Source organism: Physeter macrocephalus, chromosome 19, assembly GCF_002837175.3.
Source record: "Physeter macrocephalus isolate SW-GA chromosome 19, ASM283717v5, whole genome shotgun sequence".
Taxonomy (NCBI): Eukaryota; Metazoa; Chordata; class Mammalia; order Artiodactyla; family Physeteridae; genus Physeter; species Physeter macrocephalus.
The window spans coordinates 9,613,991-9,619,990 of record NC_041232.1 but is presented as its reverse complement, the minus strand read 5'-3'; positions in this window follow the sequence as shown (position 1 = coordinate 9,619,990).

Here is a 6,000-nt window from a genome sequence, read left to right as displayed (position 1 = left end):
CCCCTTCACTGAACTAGCCTTGCTGGTGAGCCCCATGGATTGAGCATCCGAGCACCCGGACTTTCCATCCAGCACTCTGGGCTGGGAAGAGGGGAGCTCCCCTCCCCCCAGGGCCCTGGCTGCTGAAGCCTCCAGCGTCAAGCCAGCTCGCCTGCCTCCCTCTTCCTCCTGGAATGAGGAAGGTCGGTAATGAGACAGACCTTCCTCTCTCCCACCCTGGCAGATTCATTCCTGGGGGTATGTGGGTGGATGTGTGTTTGTGGGGGGATATTCTAAATTTAAAGACATCATGACAGCAGCGACCTATTAACGTTGGGGCTGGGGAGGCCTCTCTTGTAGAAGAATCAGAAATAAGTTGAGAGATAAGGTGCCTCCTCCTGTTCCAACTTCTGCCCCAGGCCCACCCCGCCTGGCTCTGTGCCCGCCAGCCCTCCGGAATGGGGTAATAACAGTCAGGCACTGACTGGCGCCAGATGCCTGTGGGCGACCTTGAGAAGTGGCGTGTTCCTGCCCATTTTACACCTCAGGAAAAGGGAGGCTCAGAGAAGGGACGTGCCCTCCCAAGGTCTTGACTTACAAGGTGACAGAGCTGAACTACTAACATATTCCAGAACCCATGTGCCTTCAGCCCGTGCTGTAGCTGTCTGGGTTGATTCAGAAATGAAGTTAACTGTAATTGTGATCATGTTGAGACCCACAAGCACGCCTGACCCCGAGCTAAGCATTTTACACGCGTTACTTGAACTAACCCTCTAAACAACCCATACAGTGGGTACTGTCCTCCTCATCCCATTTTATGAGTGAGCAACCTGCAGCTTAGGAAAGGTAAGTGGCTTCCTCACGTTCTCAGGGCTAGTAAGTGATGAAGCCAATTCCAGCCCAAGTCTACCGGACATCAAAGTGCACTCGCACTCTCCATCTATTTCTCTAAACCCCAGCCGATTGTGAAAAAAGAAAATGCAGATAAGCCAAGTGAAGAAAAAAAAAACAAACTACTCCTACACCTACCCTGCAAGAGGTAACATCTTTATGTACATTGGTGAGTTTCCATCCAGCTGGTTTTCTCTGCTGAAGGGGAGGTTCTTGCTCCCAGCACATGACCCTTGGTGTTCTGTAATTGCTGAGCAACTTAGAGATGACAGGAAATATATAATTCATGGGCGCATCTTTCATCCTGGTCGCTGGAAGGCAGCGAGGCATGGCTATCTCCCAGGGAGAGTTTCAACCTTGACATGGGAGGAGATGGGATCTTAGGGGCTTAGAACACAATTTCAGAATCAGAGAACCTGCCAACGTTGAAACTGACCCTGGAATCCCAGCATAGAATGCTAGAAGTCGGGGCTCCTAGTATGGAAAGTTCTAATAGAATCTTTTGAAAGAGCACTAGGATAAAATCTAGAATTGAGCTTTAGAATTGGAGACCTTTTTTTTTTTTTTTTTTCCGCTCCGCGGCATGTGGGATCTTCCCGGACCGGGGCACGAACCCGCGTCCCCTGCATCGGCAGGCGGACTCAACCACTGCGCCACCAGGGAAGCCCGGAGACTACAACTTTGGAAAGCTGGAGTCGGACGGGTCCAAGAGTGGTGTTCTGGTCCACACTTCTGTTTATTCACAAGGGCAAGATCTAGAACAATGTCTAGGGACATTTTGCATTGTCATAACTGGGGGGGGGGGGGAGTTGTGGGAGGACAACACCGGCATCTAACGGATAGAGGCCAGGGATGCTGCTTTAACATCCTACAGTATACAGGATGGCCTCCCACACCCCTGCCAGCAAGGAATTATCCAATATTCAGAATAGTGGTGCTGAGGTTGAGGAACTCTGGCCTAGACTTTTGAAGACATGTGCTGGCTTATGCTTTTGACAATCCCAGGGGCTAAGAAACTATGTTTGGTCAAAGCGAGAAGCTTCAGCTTCTTGTTTTACCTTCAACACTAAACATGTTTCTTGGGCAAGTCACAGAGTGCCCTCTGTCTCATCTGTGAAGTGGGCTGAAGGAGCCCTGCCACGTGCTGTAAATGAGGATGGACCAGTGGGGATGGGTACGTATGCATATGTGCTGTGAGGGACGTGGGGGATGCACATGTTCACACATGCGTGTCTCGGTTGGCACATGGCACCTGTGTGGTCGTGTGCCCCCTCAGGGATGTCCAGATGGTGAGCCAAGAGGCTGCCGTGTTGGTCAATTTCTGGCAGTGGTTGCCCGCGTGGGATGGGACATCTTTCTGTTGGATGCCAGAACTCGTTGGGCCACGGAAGGACATGGTGAAGATACCCCAGGGGTCTGGGGACCCCTCTGCCTTCTAGAAGGGGTTCACTTCCCTCATTCCCAGCTGAGGAGCCCCAAGAAGGGTGCCAGCTTACCGAGCAGACTCCCTGGAGAAAGGCCCCTGGACGTGAGGGCTTCCGAATCAAACCACTCACCCTGCAGAGGTCAGAGGAGGGCACTGTTGCAGGAGGTGATGATTAACATCCTGGAGTCGGACAGGCCTGGGTTTGAGTCTCCCTCTCCCGCTCCCCAGCTCTGCCTTCTGGTGAGTTGGCTGACCTTCCCTACCTCGACTGCCTCATCTGTACAGTGAGAATAAAACCAACCTCCCGAGCAGAGTCACTGGGGACAGTCAATGACACAGTTTAGATGGAAGGGCCTGGCACATAGTAGGTGTGCAATAAATAGTGGTTCACTCACTTTCCTTCCTTCCCAGGTAAGGTGCCAAGGCTTAAGGTTTGGGTCTGGGTAAGTCACTGGTTGCCTGGGGGGAGTCCCTCCACCTTGCCCTTTAAGCCTCAGTTTCCCCATCTGTCAATAAAGAAGCTGGCCTGGGGATTGTGAAGGGTCCTCTGTCCAGCTCTGACGGGCTCTGAGCCCACCCGGTAGTCCTGCTCTGAGTCAGTTGCAGGGGGCCCGTGACCTCTCCAAGGGCACTGGGTGCTCCATGCTGGAAGAGAACTTGAACCCGTACAAGTGGGCTGCGGGCAGAGACCCCTCCCCCAACACACACATACACACACATACACACCTACACACTGGCTTAGACGGAAAAACTAGGCTTGCTTGATTGGAGGATGGGGACAGTGGTTCTTGCTGGTGAAACCCCCGGTGGAAAATTCCTCTCTGGGAAGAGGTGCTAATGAGAGCTGTCACTATTCCTAAATTAGAGCTTAAACCTCCATGGCCAGCATGGAGCCTGCAAGCGGCAAGTCACCCGTCGTGGCAGGGTGGGAGGTGACGGGGGCAGTCAGGGAGGGGCATGGGTACTGGGAAGAAACCTGGAACCAACTCAGCCCTGGCCTGGCTGTGTGACCCTGGGCAACTGTTTCAGCCTCTCTGAGCCACAGAGGCATGGCCATAGCCCACTGGGGCAAGGAGGGTCCTTAGGGGACTCCTCCTCCACCCTCCACGTTGTATACCGGAAGAAACAGGTGTGGGTCACACTGCAGTTCAGAAACAGTCCTGAGCAGAATCCATGGCCCCTGCAGGATGGGGTCCTGCTCCCCAGCCCCTACTCTCTCCACTCTGACCCCCCGCCGATTCAGGTTCCTGGGATGTTTGGGGCCCTTTCCCACCTCGCAGTCTGCATTGTGTCTTCTCGGCCTTCAAGAGTCTTGCCCCAGATCTTCCCATGACTGTCTCTCTCTCATTTTTCAGGTCTTGGCTCAAATGCCTTCCTCTCAGTAGGTCCTTCTGTGACCACTCTACCCAAAGTAGCTCTTCCCTACTTTTCTCTCTCAAATGATTTGTATGGACCTACAGGGAGAAATGCACTTTACATTAGGATCCAGTATACACGCACACAACTAAAGCAAAAGGTTCACAAAATCATACTTCTTACTGCATGTGAGTCAGTAATGATTCACTCTGTTCATTCCCTTCCATCCCATTCCTTCCCCTCCCTCCTTCCTTCTTCTCTGTTCTCTGCCACCCCCTGTAGGTCTGCCCCTGTGGGTAAACATTCTGCCTGGAACCAGCAGAGTCATCCATTATCTCCCCCAGACAATTAGCAGCCTATTAAGGACCTCTATGCAAATGTGCACTAATTGACCCACAAGACAGCATCTCCTGGAGGAGAAGGAGGGCTCCACATGGCTTAATGATAGGGATTTAGGGCCTTTCTTTAGAAGTCCCTGTTGGGGAGGAAAGTGATCTGGGCTCAGAGAAGGGCTGCCAGCTGCCTGACAGGGAAGACCAGTGGATTGGGTGACCCTTTCATCAAACCACTGGACAAGGGGAACTGTCATTTTATCATGACCTTTATCCCCTGCCCCACCCTGGTTCCTTCCTGCAACTCTTTCCCTTCTCCCCAGCTCAGAGTTTCGATGGCTCACTGACATCTACTCCAATGGGTCCATGGCTTTTCAAGTATATAATTGCCTCCCCTTTTTAAAAATTGACTTTACTTCTTAGAGCAGTTTTACGTTCACAGCAAAATTGATCAGCAAGTACAGAAATTTCCCGCACATCCTGCTGCACCCCACCACAGACAGCCTCCCCTGCTGTCAGCGTCCCCCAGCAGAGGGGACATTTGTTACAACTGATGAACCTACACTGACACATCATTATCCCACAAAGTTGATAGTTTACATTAGGGTTCATTCTTGGTGTTGTACATTCTATAGATTTTGACAAATATATATGTATCTACCATTGTAGTATCATATAGAAGAGTTTCCTGACCCTAAAAATCATCTGTGCTCCATCCATTCATCCCTCCCCTCCTAACTCCCAGCGACCACTGATCTTTTTGCTGTCTCCATAGTTTTGCCTTTTCCAGAATGTCATATATTTGGAATCACACAGCATGTAGCCTCTTCAGATTGGCTTCTTTCACTTAGGAATATGCATTGAAGTTTCCTTCATGTATTTTCATGGCTTGATAGCTCATTTCCTTCTAATACTGAATAATATTCCATTGTCTGGGTATACCACAGTTTATTTATCCATTCACCTACGGAAGGACATCTTGGTTGCTTGCAGGTTTTGTCAGTTATGAGTAAAGCTGCTATAAACAGCTGTGTGCAGATTTCTGTGTGGGCATAAGTTTTCGACTCCTTTGGGTAAATACCAAGGAGCATGATTGCGGGATAATCTGGTTAGACGATGTCTAGTTTTTGTGTAGTGTACCTTTGAGGACCAACTGTAGCTAACTCTTATTGAGTCCCCTTTGTTAAGAGTGCAGGTTCTGGAGCCAGATTGTCTGGGTTTGAACTCTGCTCCACCATTCCTAGCTGTGTGACCTTGCACAGGTGACTTAACCTCTCTGAACCTCAGTTTTCTCATCTGCAAAATGAGGCTAACAATGAGACCTTTCGTATAGGATTGTTCTAAGGATTAAACAAGCTAATATGTAGAACAGTGCCTGTCACATAGTAGGTGCTCAATAAATATTAGCACGTGCTATGTATTTTAAACACATTAGCTCATTTAACCCTTATACATTCCCAATGAGGCAGAGTAGATTGGTCCTGTTTTACAAGCGAGGAAACTGAGTCTCAGAGAGGCCACTTGCTGAAGATCACACAGCCACCATGTGGCTGAGGCAGGTTCAAGCCACAAACGTCTGACACTAGATCTGACCTCTTTCCATGTTTCTCACTATGGCTCAGCCTGATTCCCTGTAACAAGTGATGATGGCCGTAAAGTTTACCCATGGAGCAAGAGGCACTGGAGTCATTACCCAGGGAAACAAAATTTTAATATTTATTTATAATGGGCACCATATGTTCCCTCTGATTTTTTAATTTAATTACATCATGGCAGATGGCTGGATGTTAAAGGACTTTAAGCTAATGACACTTTGCCTTCTCATTTATTTTCTCGAGTTTTGGGAAAGACAGATGAAAATGGACATGGGTGGTGAGCTGTGAGTGCTGGGCGGTGGCAGGTGAGTCTCTGCCCTGGAAACCAAGGGAAGGGAGTGTAGGGGTTCTGGAGACTCTTCCTGGGAGATGGGTGAGGATGCAGGAGGCAACATGTCCTGTGATCAGGAGCACTGAGCAA